Here is a 20,161-nt window from a genome sequence, read left to right on the forward strand (position 1 = left end):
TAATTTTAAACGTGTTAGTTACCTTGTTCAGTTTTGGTCCTTTTTAATCTGTAGGATAGGAAAGGAAGCCTAATTTTAGTCAGATGTTCCATAAAATGATACAACTCTGACTGCAGTGTTCTCAACTATTCTTTTCAAATTCTCATTCCATGATCGTAATAAAGCCTGTTTGCAAACATAAGTAATTTTTCTTTGATGGTGTTTTTACCCTTTGATTAATTGCAAATTAATGCATCTCACGCCAAAATCACAGTCTTCACATAAGCATACACTACCCATTCATAAGTTTGAGTGATTCCTCACATACTATAAATCTCAAGTATTAATTTAAGTTTTAACTCAACTTGTCTTTCTGCTAAGAAGATACCAAAACCAAGTAACATGACTGAATCAAAACATAAGGGAGACTGAGAAGGACCATTCACTACCAATAAAAGAAAAAACTCTACTGGATCACATGAAAGGTCCCTCTAGGCTAAGTTCCTGTCTCAAATAGTATCTAGTAGTTAGTTTCTTCCCAGCTTCCTCTTCTTTAATCCCTGCTGATCAGGGAGAACTCTAAGGTTTGAAAGGGAGAGGTGGTACCCATGCCCAGAGAGAAGAATTTTTTTAAATGTATCTTGTAACAGATGAGTAGGTGTGGTGGGTTGAACCCAGCCAATAGCCAAATACCCAGACAGTTGCTTGCTCACTCACCTCTCCCATAGGCTGGGGATAAAATAGGAGAAAGGTGAAAAGACCTTAAAAGTCCACTGAGTTTATTCAGTCCACGACTTGGGATCCATCTATTACACTGATTGCTCAGAAGAGAAGACATGGTTTGTGGTGTTGTCGAGAAGCAAAGCCAGCTCACACTGAGTCACCACCATACTTGCCCGGTTTCTTGTAAGGTTCATCCTCCATTCGTTTGGGTGGTTCCTGCTATAGCACTTCCTATAACATACAACTGAAACCATGCGTTACAACAGGTTAAATGTATATCCATTACAATCTCCACACCTTGTCCCTTTGGACCAGGCTATAGAGTTAGTACTACAACAACATCCACCCATTGCACCTGTACCAGCGTGGATCCTCCATGGGCTGCAGTCCCTCTGAGGGTGTACCTGCTCTAGTACGGGTTTATTCACAGGTCACAGTCCCTTCAGGGGTGTTCCTGCTCTAGTTCATATTTGACTTCCTGCATGTCTGGTATGACAGTACAGGAATGGCAGTAATGCCAGGGTCATACACCAGCCCAGGCACATGGGCACATACTGTTAACAAAATGTTACCAGACACAGCAAAGTAAGATGAGAAGCAGTACATCAAACAGCAAAAAGCAAGCACAGCCACTAACAAGCCATAGGCTCTAACATACAACAAAGTAAATGAGCCCCGTGGCAAGCACTGGAGCCTGCTAATTAATGGCTAAGCAGTTATAATAGCTATAAATTCAGTCTAGCAGACTACAATCAAATCTGACATTATGTCAAACCCCTTAAGCTCCATGTTGTGCAACAAAACGGCCTGTGATGGATTGACCCAGGCCAACAGTCAAACACCTACACAGCCACTCGGTCACTCCCCTATGCCTTGGGAAGGAGAGAAAACACAAGAGACACAAGAAGACTCATGGATCAAGGTAGACATCTTAAAAAGGTGAAGCAAAAGCTGCATGTGAAAGCAAAACAAAGGAGGAATTTTTTCACTATTTCCCAGGGGCCATCAGATGTTTTTCCACTTCCTGGAAAACAGGGTCTTAGCACACATAATGAAGACACAAACCATAACCACAAATGTCCTTACTCCCTCCTCCTTTCCTTCAGCTTTTATTGCTGACCATGATGGTATACACACAATATCCCTTTGGTCAGTTTGGGTCAGCTGTCCTGGCTGTGTCCCCTCCCAGCTTCTTGCCCATGCCCAGCCTAGTCACTGAGGGGGGAAGGGGAGGGAGGAGAGTGAGAAAGAGTGAATACCTTGATGCTGGGCAAGCACTACTCAGCAATAGTCAAAACATTGTTGTGTTGTCAACACTGTTTCAGTTACAAATTCAAAACAGCACCATACAGCCTACTATTAAAAAAAAATTTAAGTCCATCTTAAACAGACAGAGTACAGTAGGGAAGAAAAGACTAATGAATTAAGGATAGTGATACTTCCCTGGTGAACTTTCTTAACTCTCAGTACTCTGCAGTTTAGGGATGTCCTGAGGTAGTGGCATTAAGCATTTGATTGGCTAGCTTGTGCTATTACTAGATTTTTAGCTAGAATTTAGAAAATTAACCAAATAAAAACCTACTAATCTTTTTTGAGTATATGTAGACTACTGGCATACACATTCTGTATGACAGACAGTGTTACTGTAATTTCAATTCACAAGTGAAAAACATTTTTCATCTCTACTGGAATGGTTCTGTTCAGGGAATTACACATGGAAATAAGATTTTGTGCCACATAGTGCATGCCCAATAAAAAAAACCAACTTATTTGCACTGCACAGTCTGCATGCATGCCACTAGGTCAGGTCATCAAAGTAGTTATCACACCCCAGGTTATCAGACCTTATCAGACCTTTGGACATGTTGGACGAGTGGTTGGAATCCTCATATTGTGCACAGGACAGTTCAAGGAGGACTCGAAAAAATAAATAAATAATCCTCACAAAACCAGCCAAGCATCCAGATTTTCCTAAATACGTGGCAATCAGAACCACTGCTCTTAGGTCTTTTCTGGCCACATGTTTGCATCTCCCCACTGAACACTTGCATGACTAGTTATTTCTTTTCCCTTTGATCTTTTATCATATTTTGGGAAGCTCATCTTTTCTGCCTTCATTTGTTCTACTGTATTTCTCACTGTTTTATCTGTCCTCACACATCCTACTAGTTTAGCAAAGCCTATGCCTCTTCCACATTGATCACGAAAGACACACACTCTATCATCAGTGCCTACATGACTTTAGGAACTCCTCAAAAAATCAACACACAGGTCAATTCCCACCCCATCAAATTATAAGATCTGTATCCACAGTAATTTGAATGATAAAGTTCACAGAAAACTATAAAATCCTCCCATAAAGGCCATTTTGAATATTCCATGTCGGATATCGATGCAGTAACAGATCACACAATAGTATGATTTCACGTATTTTTCACCATTTATAGAAGCAATGATTTTTATAGTTTTTCTTCTCTTCCTCTACAACAACTTGCACTTCAGTTCTACTAGCATTTATTTTCATTTGTGTTGCAAGAATAATGAAGGTTGCGTTACGCTTGTTATAATTCTATCCCTTGCTTATAAATTCAGCAAATTTTACTAGTTAAGGATTAAATTTTCATGCTTCTCTCTGGCTAAGGCTGTGTTAAATTTATTTAAATGTACGAGCAGAAACAGCTCAACCATTTCCCAGAAAGAGGTCAATGGGAAAAAGAAAAAGAAAATTGGTGAAACTACCTATTTAAGTCAGATGATTTGTTTAACACTACTAGCCACTTCATGACTTGCATTCTGTAGAGGATGAGCAAAACATCAAAACGTTGCATTTGCTATCTTTATAAACATATACAGATTTGAAAATGCATTTAGAAAATAGAGAAATCTTTTGTCCAAGATTTAAGTGAGATTTGTATCTTAATTCTTTGAAAGGTCTAGCTTTCCTTGACATTCCCAAATCACTTCAACCAGGCACTTTGACAGTCTGTTACTTACTGGCATAGGAGCCTTATGAAAAATATGCTTTTATTTGCCAGGAATAATACTATCCATTTTGCAATACCTTCTGATACAACCAAAACAGAACTAAGTCTTCTACCACATAGAACTGTAGCATCTATGATGAGCAGACCAAGTCTACGCTTGACTGTTCTATCCTCTATGAGAGTTTTCCCAGAAATGTTATACTCTTATGCCAGAGACAAGGGTCAATCACAGGAACTTCAGGTATCAACATGCCCCTGGTTTCCAGCTTACACACACTAGCGATTCAAGTAACACTGTATCTCTAGTTACTTAGGTTAAGAACACAAGCAATAGAATATAAGAGTATCTTCTTGCATAAGAGAAATCCAAGGCTGAGATGTGAACAATGGGTATTACATGGGCTTTGCCACTTTTGGCTTCCCTTGATCCCCTGAAACAAGAGAAGAGAAATGATTAGCCAAATCATTCAAACTACAAAACCCAGACCACTGCTCTGGTAGTCTAAATGGATCACAACATATATTTGCACTCTGACAAGATTTAACCAATTTCTTTTTTTCCAGAGAGATGGTGTTCACCATTGAGGATATTCAGAATAATTTATTTTAGGCAATTTATTTTAGACCTCATGCTCCTACATTTTACATATTTCCAGTAGATAGTAGAGACCAGCGCCACAATTAAGAAACCCTTAGCTTGAGCAGCTGTTTGATGAACTTGGTTGTGAACTCAGCCTCAGCAACACCTAACTTATACACAAAACAGGAAAAACAACTTGGACAAAGATTATCACAAGTGCACAGCCTAGGGTTTTCCCGGAATAAACTTGAGTTTTACAATACACAGTGGTCCCGCTCTATCCTGCTGTCAGTTCTATACTGAATCTGTAAAAGATGGGAGGCAAAAAACTGAAAAAATTATCAGATAAAAATAAATTAGACATGGAGTTTAGATTTTCAACATTCCAGTTAAAGCTGTCTTGCAGTAACTTTCAAAGGGCTAGAATAGCTTAACTTGTTGCACGTGCTTAAAAAGAAAACCTGCAAGACCAAATGAGGAAAAATCATTTGTCCCCAGAGTTAAGTGACAGAACAGGAAGTTCCCTTTTCCATGTGTTTAAAGTTCTTGCTCTGAGATCAGTAGTGGTTTACTTTCTCATGGTAAATAGGCAACAGATTCATATCCATAGTTCAAGTAGATTCTGCATGAACTTCTTGTGGAGAAGTTTCTGAACCACAAACAGAAGAGTCCTTGAAACTGTGGTCCCAAGATAACCAACTGAAAAAGGAATAGCAAGCATCTGATGTCAACATTTTCTGCTACTTAAAAAAGGATTAAGCAAATCTTCAATCTAGATTTCCAGCCATTTTTGGCAGACAGCTACATCTTATAGGCTGGACTCTGGCGGGTACTCTGGAGACGGTATAATAACCTCCATTTGTCATGTTTCTCCTGATAGCCTCTCTAACTGATAGCCATTTCCTTGCTAGGAAGAAATCCTGCTAGACAATACTAGTCTCTTACTTGCTAAATTTTGAGGGGGTAAACTGAGTGAATATAACAAGCCTGTAGACATTATCTAATAGGTCCTACTGACTCCAGCATTCACAAATAGTCCATGAGAAGTGAGTTGCCTAAATAACTGCCATGTTCCTCCTTCCCTAGGTGCAATCAGTTGCTTTCACACTTGGATTGAATTCCAGGTTTGGGGTTTAAGCTATTAGGCTTCATATGTATGGAACTCATTTGAAAGGCAACCCTTCTCCTTTGCCATACTCGTAGAATTACTAACACCAGTGTCTAAGCTGGAACTTCAGTGACATATAAGAAGGCATAGCTGGTAAGACTTGCAGCTTCAAAAACCTACTTTCTTACTTGTTCCAGAACAACCCTTATCTGTCTCTGGGGCACACTAAAAGTAACTGCTGAACTGGAGCTGCAAGAAATTGGCTGGAGATGCATATCACTACTGAGTTAGTTGAGATGTGAAGACTAACCTTCTATATTTACTCCTCCTGGATTAACTTTTATCTGATTGAGTTTCACTCATCTGCTAGGACAGCGAACTCAACTCAGTGAGATTAATTATTTTGGAGTTCTGATAATATAATGGTTAAGCCTGCTCTTCTAGGCTAATCTAGATCAGCATCACACGTGCCCTGTAATTATTGTTCCACTACTGTCTCGTGAAGACTCTGTTAAGGTCACATAAATATTTGCCTACCTGTAACAACTGTCATAATCAATCCCTAAAATACACTGCCAATTAGAATTTTTTATTTACACAAGGAATTAAGATCTTTTCATTTACAAAAACTGTATTTGCCAGTAATTCACATTTCAGTTCTACCACAACACACAGCAACATTTACATCAATTATAAACAAGTTGTTCAGTCATATATTTTAACGTATATGTTGAAACCTAATTAGCCTCTTAAGTGAAACTGATTATGTCTTTTTAAATGTTTGCTTTTCTTATTTGCTATAAGTAAGATTTTAAACACAAAATATACTAGGCAGCATTTCATCTGAATCCTATCAAACAAAGTTATTGAAGCATGAGGTCTATATAACCAGTGAAGCAGAAGACCATGCTATTACATGGATAAATGCTCCAGAGTTACTGAAGCAACACAAAAACAATCGTAGAAACATGGCTTTTGAAACCTCATAAGCAACTCATTTTGGAAAAAAAAGTTTGTGTGTGTCTGCGTATATATACATACACATATATATATGAATATACACACACAAAAAAAAATAAAAGCCATTTGATATCAAAAAGTCCAGAACAGATACATGTGTCTTTGATTAAAAAAAATTTTATTTCCCACTCACCTCCTCCCAAAACCAACAGAAAATAAGCCAGAAATCAAAGCTATCTATCTATGAGACTTAAAAAATATATATATATCCTTATTTCCTTATCATTTATTGTTCTTTTTCACATGTTCAGACAAAGGAGGAATAACAGTCATCAACCCATTTTGTCTTTTGAAACACCATTACCTCACAGTAGCTTCCGCACTCATCTTACAAATTCCTCCAGGGTTCCAAGGGGGCTGTGCTCAGGCTCTAACACAACTCATACTCAGTCACCATTTGGGATTAGACACTACCTCCTGGCCTACCTTTTAGACAGCCAAACTTATGCCCATGTATGTACGGTGTTGGGGCATTGTCTCCCCAGGGTGACTGGAGAGGGCTATCGGATACTTAGGCCTGGATTCCCCTGCTCCCAACCACTCCGCAGGGTTTTTAAAAGAAAAAAAAAAAAAAAAAGAAAGAAAAAGCTTATGTCAAACAATGTGAGTTTATATAAAGCAGCACAGCCGAGCCCCATGGAAGGCTGCACCCCGCTCCCCACACAGCATGTGGGAGCACGAGGCAGCACCAACACCCAGAGCGCGGCAAGGCCAAACACGGCAGAGAGGCTGGCTGAGCACAAAATTTTACTCTTCTTTATGCAATTCACCCAGCGATGCAGAAGAACACACTTAGCAGCCTGCAGCCCTGACATCCTCTCAAAAATAGGTGCTGTTACAGGGTGCCCATATAAATAGCACTCTCTCAAGGCCTCCATTTACCCACTTCGTGCTTTCTACCCCCATGTCTCCCCAGCCCTCTAAGCCTCTTGCCCTTCACAAACATTCATTTCCTCACCACCCTCTCCGCAGCCTTGCTAGCCTGCAGCAGGGCAATGTTTGCTCTCTCTCCTCTCACGCACAGGGCCTCCACACACAATGTGGGAGGGGTTTCCCTCAAAAAATCCACACTAGGGCATATCCCCAACAGTAGACATCAGCACCCACCACCCCACCATGCCGCTCACCCCAGGGGATGCCATTTTATACCACCACCACCACCTCTGGTGGAAGAGGTGGCCCTGCGGCTCTACCCTCACTCACCACCCCCACTGCTATGGGGGGAACCTTTGGGTCAACCCCCTGGGCCAGGGTCCAGCTTCACCCTCACCTACCAGCTCCCAGGGTGCCCCAGCCTCTTTAGCCATCCCCCACCAGCAGCGGCTGGCGCCTTCAAGGGCTGGAACCTCAAAAGAGGCCAGCAGCAGCTAGTGGGGGCAGATCCCGTTTCTCCTGTGTTTGTGCAGCACCCAGAAGTTTTTAATTCAAGCCTCCCATGATCCCAGGGGACAGCAAACTCTCCACAGCCACAAGCAGCTAGCCCAGGCCTCAGCCACAAGGGCACTGGGCTGGGGGGGTGATGGAGCGCCAGCTCTCACCTCAGCGCACAACCTCCACAGTGAAGGCAAAGGCTACCATAGCACCAGGCCAGCGCCTTTGATCCAGGGTCAGAGGCTGCCACTTAATGAGTAGGTTTTTTCCATGTTTGCAAGTGTTTTCCATGGCACACAGCAAGATTAGCGTGGCGCTCATTTGTTTCCAACTGCAAACATTTGTTCATTACCCTAGCCTGATCAGCAGGGTAAAGAACAAACATTTGCTGCATTGATGAAATGGGGCAATGAATAAATACCTTGGGACTAGCCAGTCTTAACATTTACAGTTGTTTTAGTTAACTTGAATTAATTGCCAATTAACGCGTGTCACTACACAACCAAAAATTCTAATCAGGATAGTCCCAAAGTGAAGGCCTTCTATTTCTTGTATTTTAATTATTTACTTACTCAAAATTAACAAATTCAGACTATCAAGATACACGTGTAAGGGGACTCTTAAAAGAAGATACTCACAGGATATAAGAAAGAAGATACCCACAAGATACTCCAGGACACAAAACATGGTACACATTCCTCATTCTGTGCAATGTTGTCAGTCAGAGGAGCTGGAATGGAGATTTTTCCTTCCATTCAAAGACCATAATGAAATGTTTTTCGTCACAGAAAACTACCCTTCAGCGATTTGTTTTCATAATAATAATAACCTAAAAGACAAATGAAAGCAGTCAAAGAATGAAACTAATCCAAGCAATTTTGCAAGAACAGCAGCTGGCACCCATAGCCACAAACATATCTGCTGCACCACTAACTGCAACATGAGTACAGCCAAACCAATGTACAGCAAAAGAAATGTGCTACGGGAGTGGCAGAGTGGTTAGATTTTTGAATGTGAAGCTTAGCCTTGAGGTAAGTTTCACAAGCAACTAATAAACCAGTCAGAAGGGTTGTTTTCCTGAAAACAGTACTGAATTTAACTAATACGGTACGAATGTTCTGCTATACTAACCTACTTTTTGACTGTATGTATTTCTAATACGGGGTTTTTTTGTGTGTGTGTTTTTGCGACAGCAGCCTAACCTGAGGGAATAGTTAGAATAGTGTTACATTGAACATTTCTGCCCTCTAGTGACTACACAGAACAAGCAATTGGAAGAGAGCATAGTTGCAGCAAAAGGTTTCTTTGCTCTCAAGATACAAGTCATCAGTTCGGTATCGTTGAACTATGATAGAATTTTATGAGAGTGAAATCTTAGTTAACCTTAGCCTTAAAATATCATTTGAATAAACAAAGTGCTTGAATGTAAATAAATAAGTAAACATTTCTGTAAATGGAATGTGTATTGCAACAGATGATCACAATCAGCAATAATTTTCTGTTGCATTAAAATACTGCATGACAAGTAATTCAGAAAAGTTACAAGAAATCTGTATTACATGACAACTAGTTCAATAAAAAAATTGGTCTAATTTATCTAGGAAACATTTTATCTATGTGGCAGTGTTTACACTACTGGGAATTTTCACAGTAAACACTGTCAGACATTTCAACAAAAAACAGCATATATCATAAATGTGCATCATTGTCTTCATTCCATAAATTGAGCATGTGCAGAATTGCCCATCTTTTCAGTAGGAGTAAATGAGTACTATAAGGTTTGTTAAAGATTCAAAGGGGTTTTTTACAAAATCTGTATTTTTCAGTAGACAAGTTGTTTGGTATACTTAATACTGTAGTTCCACGTTAACTCTAATGGGACCTTGCCCATATTACAAACAATGCTGAAAATCATACCCTTTGATGCAGTTTCTTGATGCAAATTCTTATGCCTATTGGTTTTACCAGCGTAAATACCAATTAACTGGACTAAATTATAATAAACTGAATATCATAGTAAACCACTTCAGTAAAAACCTCTTTTTTAATCTTTATGTGCAGCACGCTGGTGGAGAATGTCTGCATCCTACAGACATAAACCTCCAGTTGGACTTCACAGTCATTTGTAACAATATAATAAAATTACCACAGCTAGCAACATAATCACATAACTAGTGTAGGTTTGTTGGTGGAAATGGGAATTGGAAAGGGTTAATGCACCATTAATGTTTCCTAGTGTAATCATTCTTGAGAAACTTCACTGTTGTTTTTCAAAAGTAAGTTCTGGAATATGAGATGGTTGTTTTATGGTATTACTGCTGATTTCTCAATTTTAACTTCCTTAAACTGGTATTTCCTCCCAATAAAGAAAGGTATTGCCACTCAAATACAAAGTTACCAACTAGGAAAAGGAATAGCCTGTTCAAAAATTACTATTCAAAATTACTATTTACCATACTATTTACCATACTACTACCATACCTAGGCATTACCTAGGCCTATGTTTGGCACTATCAGGACATTAAAAGTCAGTCTCTGACCCAATGAGATTATAAACTAAGTGGATGGTGCCTTTATGTAAGCCAGAGTATTTCTTTTTCCAAGTTCTCAGGCTATATCTAAACAGCATGCACCACAGATGCTCCTTGGATGCTTCAGGGAAGCTTCTTTTGGACCTCACTCCCGTTTCCTTTCTGCTAAAAACCAAGATGAATGTGCAAAGCAAGGAGGAAAGGAAACAAACCTGTTGTGAATTGGGAACACAATCAGAGCACGTACCAAGGCCTAACAGATCAAAGTCAGTCCTGAGTCCATCCTGGTTAGTGATAGTGCATACTGATAGTGCAAACTTGTCTTCTGTAGCTAGCTTCAGTAAAATTCTCTTATGAATCAGATTAATACTGAAAAAAGCGCCCAACTTGTTCATGCCATCTTTACAGTCTTTCAGTTTGCCAATGCCTTTTGGTTTCTCATGAATTTGTGCTCTGACTAGCAGAACACATTCCAGTTTTTGGTTAACCCAGGACTACAATGTTCCAGATGAGTGCAGCAAAACTATTTCTTCTGTCATTAGCAACCTTTTATCTCTGTAATGAATCTGGCAGAACAGAGGGCACCAAGTACTAAACAGCTATCTAACTAATAATCAACCCCTGGGACACACACATGCACTCTTCTAGATTCCTGCACTGCACTTTTCTACTCAACCCATAAGCTCTTATCTGGAAAGAATCAGTGATAAAAACAGCCACCCATATTTTCCTATCTGAAATCAGACCAATGCCAACTACTCTCAGAGAAAGTGTCTACCACCTGGGCTCTTCTTTAGTAAGTTGGCAAAGAAACTGTCACATGATTATCTGAAAAAGTTTTCCCTGAGGCAGAGCAGAGACAGGCCCAGGAGTGTCAGAAGACAGAGCCCGTGCACTGGGATCACAGTGAAGCAGAAGGGATGGAAGTTTGCAAAGGAACAGCTATGGGTGAAAGAAAAATAGAAAAGACATGGATAATTGGAAGTAGATGAATGAGAGGGGTGTGGAAAAGCATCGAAGGATGATAGTGAGAGTATGGGAGGGATAGACAGGTAGAGACACAGGAAAAAGTTAAAAACAAAAAGACTAAAAAAAGAACTAGAAAACTCCAGGGCTTGGGAGCAGAACAGCAAGCCTTTCTGGGTGTGCTGTGCAGGTCGACTTTTGGCCTTCAAATATTTTGCTACATTTTTTGGATATATGAGTTTCCTTCAGGAAGGAAATATTTGAAATGTCTTGATATATAAAGTACTCAGTTGCCTAAATCCTAAACCTCAAATTTAAGATAAAAGCAAGAAAAAGATGGGATTTAATAAAATATTATGAAATATTATAAAATGTTTACAGAACTTGTCTTTAAAGAAAAAGACCCAGGTTAAACCTGCTTATACCTCTTTCATTCAAAGTTACATAGGCACTTCCATGCTTTGCTGGTTGGGATTTTAAAGCTCTCCATCTTCAAAAGTATTCTTTGGAAGTATAATTTTACCACTTTTATTCAACAAAATCCTATCAGTAGCTAATCACCAAAGATATTTCACACTCCACATCACCTATTTATTCCATTCACTGAAAGTGTCATACTCTATTTTGAAAAAGCTTGATTTGTCATCACGCTCTCTGGGAAAGCCACTACACACAGGCTGCATGACTCCTATCCTCCCCAGTACTTCATTACTTGTAAATACACTTCAAAAAAAAAAAAAAAAAAAAAGAGACAAGTCTTTCTTTAACAGGCAGAAAAAACTATCTCTCCGTTACACACATGAAATGATCCGTGCATGTTCCCCATTTAAGAAGGACAGATTTTATGCCCATCGCAGCACTTCACTGCTCCAATTATTCACGTTCCTCTTCAAAAAGCACAGCTATTCTGTGAGAACCGTAGTGCTCAAATGGGCCATGAAGTCTTTAGGAAAGACACTATTTATTCCTTGAGACCACCTTGCAACCTAAGTCATTCATGCAAATCTTGGAAGAGGATCATTCTGAGGCACTTCTATACTCAAATGTTGATGCACATTCCCAAGTAATTACACAATAGAATGAAAAAAATGTTGTAACACCTTTCACCAGGGAAGTGGTTGAGTCACCATTCCTGGAGGTATTTAGAAGATGTGTAGATGTGGCGCTTAGGGACATGGTTTAGTGGTGGACTTGGCACTGTTATGTTTACAGTTGGACTCAATGATCTTAAGGGTCTTTTCCAACCTAAATGATTCTATGATTCTACGTTCAAGGTAGCTCAAAGCACTTTACAATAAAACACTAAAAATACTCTGTGGCTTTCAAAAGCAAAAGTAGTTGCCAGTATGTGCTTAGACAGATACAATCTTGGATTCAGAACAGACTTACGCTAAGAGGAAAAGATGACAAGAACACTGATGTCACTGTTATCTTTTATGAAAACCACTATGGGAAAGCTCCTGTGACCTAGGATTTTATTTTTTTAAGGGAAAGACAGTAGTCATTGTTTCACATACATATATGCATGCATAATACATATATATATACATGCATGTGCGTATATAAAAGAAAAATAAGAGTATCTATACTCTAATGTGTGTGTGTGTATATATATATATGCATATATATATATGTATATACCTCCCTAATCCTGATTTTCCAGAATCGGAATATTGCTGTGCAATAAGAAGTTACTAGTCTCTGCTTAGCCTTACACTACCGCTCATGTTTGGTCACTTCAGATGACTTGAAAATAAATGTGGAAAATTTTTGTGTATTTGCTGAAATCTCCTAGAATTTATTTCATCTATACAGCTTTGTTCAGATTTCCACCAGCTTGACCAAGGATAACGGTCAAGAATGGGAAGAGTTACAGTGTTGGCAAGCATTGGGTATGGTTCAGTTAGGATGCTTGTGGCCCACAACTCTGGTTACAGGCAAGTTTGATGTCACAGCTCTGATAGTACCAGAACTGTTCACAAACTGTTACTATAATTCACAGTTTGGGCTTCAGATTAGATTTGTCTAAAACATTTCACTGAATTGATAAATTCTATTTTTATTTGCATCACTTATATACATAATTTAAATACAGCACCATCTGTCCTCACAGGACTGGTTTTAATTTGACATCTTTCACACAGTTAATTCACTACATTATTTTACCTTTGCATGTGCATCTATTCAGTATACAGAGGTTAAGTGAGTTTGTTTAGTGGAATCATTGCAAATCTCAGGCACTTTGACTTACTCAATTGCTCAATTGATAAAGGGAACTTTTCTCATAAATTTACTGCAAAATGCCTGAAGATTTTCTTTGACAACTCAAATAACAGTTACCTCTGTACAGATATGTTTGTGACATTAACAGAACGGTTCCCTAAGAACTGTAAAAGGAAACTACAGAAATGGATACAGACTAAAACAGAAAGCTACTTCCAGCAAAAAAAAAAGCCATGAGGCAGTCAGTATTCTGTTCTAAATACAGTAGCCTTGGCCTTTTTTTCTGTATCTTCCTATATCTTAAATGTTTCCATTGCTCTTTTATTCTGGTGCAAACACTTTTAACATTTTTCCTCATGGAAATTCACAATTGGAGCTGGGGAGCAGAAAAAGTAAGCAACTCATAAGGAGGATTTTCTCCCTTCCTTTAAGGATTCAATCCTTGACTCTGTCGTTGATTTTTTTTTCCTATTTTTAAATAAGATCAAAAATAGACCTTTTGCAAAAGGAAAACAATAGCAAGTTCTTAGCACAGTCAGTGATTGTTTGCACAAAGTAACAGAAAAGTGTAAATAGAAAACTACCAGGTAACTATTTTTAGTTGCAGTAAGATGACCAACTTTCATTGCTGCACATCTCATTTTTCTTGGGTTACACCACTAGCTTATGAACTAGAATTCCTCACTGACCATAATATCAGTAAGAACATATAGCCTCTTAATGTAGGACTATAAAAATTGTTTCTGAGTGTATGTTGATAGTATCAGGTATTAAATATAGCTAAATGTTTCAGTTTCAACAACAATTTTTAATTTGTGCAAATTATGAAGAAGACAAAACTACATTTTAATTCTTACTACTTTTATGGCCACAGGAAGAAGAGGTTACAGAAATAAGGGAGAAAAATCCCTGAAGAGGAAAATTAATATGAAAGTTAAATTTAATGTCTTACTTATTAGCTTTGTGTTCTAAAAGAAGGGAATTCAGGCTTCGAAAATTTTGTTAGTGATACACACCCCACTCCCACCCCATCATTCCAGGGCTTATTGCTCTGTGGCAGAAAGGAGCACATATTCATGCTTTAGCTCCAGATCCAATCACTAGTGAAGCCATGTGTGAGATTAGAACAGGACTCGCTCTCACACTATGCCTGCTGTCCCAAGCCATGCTTTTTCTGTTGTTCTAACTCCCGATTAAATTGGAGATTGATATGCATGAGAATATAATGCCTTTAATGGACTTCAGAGTAGCTACAAAAGACAACTCAAGCAAATCTAAAATTCCTTGAGAACTGCCAAGCAGAAGGTAAAACTTTCACTCCAAGCCTATAAACAAAAAAAGATAGTTTACTACTAGCCAATGTCACTCTAAACTCGTTTCATCCAGGAGCTCAAGGTGCTAAAACTTTGCAAGCACAGATGTCACTAGTACTCAGGAAAGCAGCAGCTGTTCTGAAGCCTAGGAACATACACCACAGCAGTTCTGCCAGTAAATCTAAGGACTAACTTAAAAATTTATGATATATTTTACGTTGTTCTCAACTACCTTACTTTTTATTAAAATGATGTATATTTAGTATTTTAAGTATTGTATTTATTAAGAATGTATTTGTAAGAAGATACCAGACAACAAAGTGTTTTGAAGCTCCCATTGGATCAGCATGGATGGCCAGGCTCAAAGAGTTGTTGTGAATGGAGTTAAATTCAATTGGCAGCCGGTCACAAGTGGCATTCCCCAGGGCTCAGTATCAATGATCTGAACACGGGGATCAAATGCATCTCAGTAAGTTTGCAGATGACACCAAGCTGGGCAGGAGTGTTGATCTGCTTGAGGGTAGGAAGGCTCTGCAGAGGGATCTGGACAGGTTGGATTCATGGGCCAGGGCCAACTGTACGGGATTCAACAAGGGTAAGTGCCAAGTCCTGCATTAGGGTCACAACAACCCCAGGCAACGCTACAGGCTTGCGGACGAGTGGCGGGAAAGCTCCCGCGCAGAAAAGGACCTGGGGGTGTTGATTGACAGCCAGCTGAATATGAGCCAGCAGTGTGCTCAGGTGGCCAAGAAGGCCAACGGCATCCTGGCCTGTATCAGAAATAGCATGGCCAGCAGGACTAGGGAAGTGATTGTCCCGTTGTACTCGGCACTGGTGAGGCCGCACCTCGAATACTGTGTTCAGTTTTGGGCCCCTCACTACAAGAAGGACATTGAGGTGCTGGAGCGTGTCCAATAAAGAGGAACAAAGCTGGTTAAGGGTTGTCGTGGTTTAAGCCCAGCTGGCAACTAAGCACCACACAGCCGCTCACTCACTCCCCCCAGGTGGGATGGGGGAGAGAATCGGAAGAGTAAAAGTGAGAAAGCTCGTGGGTTGAGATAAAGACAGTTTAATAGGTAAAGCAAAAGCCGCACACGCAAGCAAAGCAAAACAAGGAATTCATTCACCACTTCCCATCGGCAGGCAGGTGTTCAGCCATCTCCAGGAAAGCAGGGCTCCATCACGCGTAACGGTTACTTGGGAAGACAAACGCCATTACTCCAAATGTCCCCCCCTTCCTTCTTCTTCCCCCAGCTTTATATGCTGAGCATGATGTCATATGGTATGGAATATCCCTTTGGTCAGTTGGGGTCAGCTGTCCCAGCTGTGTCCCCTCCCAACTTCTTGTGCACCCCCAGCCTACTCGCTGGTGGTGAGAAGCAGAAAAGGCCTTGACTCTGTGTAAGCACTGCTCAGCAGTAACTAAAACATCCCTGCTTTATCAACACTGTTTCCAGCACAAATCCAAAACACAGCCCCATACTAGCTGCTATGAAGAAAGTTAACTCTACCCCAGCCAAAACCAGCACAAGGGTCTAGAGAACAAGTCTTATGAGGAGCGGCTGAGGGAATTGGGGTTGTTCAGCCTGGAGAAGAGGAGGCTCAGGGGAGACCTTATCGCTCGTTAAAACTACCTAAAAGGAGGCTGTAGCAAGGTGGGTGTCAGTCTCTTCTCCCAAGTAACAAGTGATAGGACAAGAAGAAACAGCCTCAACTTGCACCAGGGGAGGTTTAGATTGGATATTAGGAAAAAATTCTTCACTGAAAGGGTTGTCAAGCACTGGAACAGGCTGCCCAGGGAGGCGGTGGAATCACCATCTCTGGAGGTATTTAAAAGAAGTGTAGACATGGTGGTTAGGGACATGGTTTAGTGGTGGACTTGGCACTGTTATGTTTACGGTTGGACTCAATGATCTTAAGGGTCTTTTCCAACCTGAATGATTCTGTGATTCTATGATAACATTTAAAGTTGTCAATTTTACCTGAAACAGCTTTTAATTTGGGTTTTGGGGCGGTTTCTTTGACATATGTACCCCTAAGTATTTCCTATTTGAGGTCTAGAGCCCTATATAGAGCATATTTGCAATAGGCTTATTACTTCTGTCTATTTTTTCTTTTCTTTCTTACCTTACTAATATCACATATTAGTGGTTAGAGACAGAGTGGCTAAAGCATCTTTGTAAACAGATACAGCAGCATAATATCAAGACTTACTTGGGACAGCTTATCTCAGATCAAGTTGATGACTGTTCATTGAGGCTAAGAAGTTGGAGGCAGCCAGAAATACCAGTGGTTGCATCACTCTTGTGTGCTGTCGGCCACAGAAATTGGTGAACCCTAACGACATTAAGCTGACAGGTCACAGTTGCTATGCTGGACTGCTGCTCATGAGCACTGACAAAAAGAAAATACACTGAAGAAAAATGGCTGTTGAATCATATTTTATTATATAGCAATTTGTAATACAGAAAGTGTGTAGTTGTTTTTAAACATACATATGTAAAAAATAACTGAATGCAGTGATCTGTAGTTTTGAGGAGGAACAAACGGCATCAACACCACAGTTTTACTTGTAAACAGTATAAATTAAAGTTCCAGAAGTTTTCACAATGTAGAGCCTTATTTGTATAATATTTTTATTAAAAGTTGGCACATGCAATTGGCACTGAATTTCTTCCTCATACTAGTATGAAAATACACATCTATTTAAAGACGTCACTTTATATTCAGTGGGAAATCTTCCCAGCTTGGGTTTGTTTGTTACTCAGCCACCTAATGACAAATTTCCTATAAACCCAGCTATTTAAAGCCATAACTCAAAGAGCAGAAATTGTAGAAAAAGGACTTCTTTTTACAAGCTGAGTAATACATTTGAGCTTGGATTCCACATATCTGAGTCAAATTTTCTTTTACCATAAGCATTTTATCACAAAACAAGATAGGTGGAAAAAAAAAAAGAATAATGATGAATATTGACATTACCAGTCCTAAGGATAGCAGTAAGAAAGGATTAGGCCTGATAGTGGAAGAGAAATACTAAAATAACTGGTGATGTAAAAAGCTTCTCCAATCCATAAGTAGCCTTGACAGGGTCAGAGGGATAGCATTACATGCTAGCAGGGGTAGTGGTAAAGGGCATTTGAATTGTACAAGAGATATTGCCCCTTTTCTTTAATTACCTAATACAGTCAGAAACATCTTGGAAGTAGGTCTCTTTGTAATATAATAAAGTGCCTTGACTGTATGAATAAATATCTCCTTTTGGTTTATGAATTAGGGATCTTTCAGTGAAATCTTTTTCCCTAAAAAGTTACCTAGCATTGCTGTACAGCAGTGGATTGAGGAAAAAAGAAAACCTCTTTAAAAGGATCTGTATATGAACAGATTGCCTGCACCAGCACAGAACCTACTGGCTTAATTGGGGATCTGCATGGGTGTACATCTACATTATGCTCTTTGCAGGAGTGGCCTGTAGATATTTTCCTTGGAATACACTTTAATAGGCTATACAGATTTAAAACTATAATTTATGTTTCCTAAAATAATAGGCAATTCTGTAAGTCAATACAAAAATAGTTACACAGAAAAATACTTAAACCATGTTAGGTCATAACTGTACTTCTAAGAACAATTAAAAGAAGCTGCAGCTTGTCTTATTAAGCCACTAAAGCATGCTAAACAGGCACAAAGTGGTTACAAGAACTTATGTGATCAAAACATTTTCAGAGCATCTCACAGAAATTACTGCTTCAGAAATGTGTACCATGCCACAATTAAAAAGGGTCAAAACCAATACAGGATAAAATAATACTTCTGTGTCAACTGAATAAAAATAATTTATTTACAGATCATGAGGAAAAACACGAAAGGCCTTTCCTTTTCAAATAAATACATGTATGAAGGGAACACATCCACTAACTAAAAAAATAACTGTGCGATTAAATGAATAGTTCTTATGTACTAAACAAAACCATAAAAACATTCAAAGTACAATAGTGCAACCATGTCAGAGCAGAAACCTGATGTTTGCCATTTTACATTTTAGGTAGAAGGTAATGTAACCTTTCAAAGCAAAACAACAGAAAACTTTATATATTAATTATTTCTATGTATAAATGCGTGCTTTAATTTCTAAATTTGATTAATTATTTTTCCAAGTTATTTTGCTTTAACATGAATTCTACATGGTATTATATGACTATTCAGACTTGATAGAACTGATCATCATAGGATTTCTAAAACCAGTTCCAACTGAGCTATAAGCTATATCCCCATTTGGTAGTGCTTTTTTAGTAATTTATACATTGACCATAAAACTACTCCAAGGTAAAACTTTGTTAAGTTTCCAACCCTGAATCTTATTTAAAAAACAACACTGTTTCAAATTAAAGTTGCTTTACATGACACATAAAAATTACAGAGCTTAAAAAATGGGATTCAGTTTATATAATTTGGCCAAATAACACAAGAGAGATTTTGGTCATTAAAATAAATGAAAAAAAGTACCCAAAATATCAAGGGCCCAATCCTGCAGAGAGAAAAAAAACAGGTGTGAAGGCAGGTCCCTGAACTCACATCCTTCAACCAGGCTCTCCAGAGGCATGGACATTCACATGGCACTCTCTGTATGATAAGAATCTTAGATATGAAAGCAATTACTGCACATGCACACACGCTGCTAACTCGGGGATGTGGAACCTGCATTTCCAAGAGGTACCTCACAATGTTACTACAATGGTGAAAAGAAGGCCAAGGGGGATCTAATAGCCTACAGACATGAAAGGAGAGTTACCAAGATCACAGTCAAACTCTTCTTCGTGGCAGGAGATAATATAATGAGGGGAAACGGCTACAAATTTGTAGCCACTTGGGAAACTGAGGTTGGGCATGGAGAGAAAATTTTATCCAGAAGGAGAGTGCAAGCACGAGAACAGGTTGCCCAGAATGGTGGTGGTATCTTTGTCTTTGGAGATTTTCATAGCCTGGCTAGCCAAATCCCCAGCTAACCTGACCTAGGGCTGGCAACAGTCCATCTCTGCTTGTGTGCTTGGGAGGTTGGACAGCACCACTTCCAGAAATCCTTCTTGCAAACAACTTTATGTGACCCTCTGTATCCTGCCAAAATATTTTGCTCATTCAGGTGTGTCAACAAGGTTTAGGCAAACATATTTCACCTCATTTACTGCAGGCCAAGACCACAGAGCTGGTCAAACACTGTGGTTCAGGAGACACACATAGAACACTGAGTCTCAGTCTAAGCCCTACAAGTTAACAGAAGTTAGTACCACTGAAGGAGCAATATTTTGAAATGTAAGTAACAGCTTAGAATCATGACCTTCTCATACTGAGAAAATGCAAATGCC

Source organism: Gavia stellata, chromosome Z (genome assembly GCF_030936135.1).
Source record: "Gavia stellata isolate bGavSte3 chromosome Z, bGavSte3.hap2, whole genome shotgun sequence".
Classification (NCBI taxonomy): domain Eukaryota; kingdom Metazoa; phylum Chordata; class Aves; order Gaviiformes; family Gaviidae; genus Gavia; species Gavia stellata.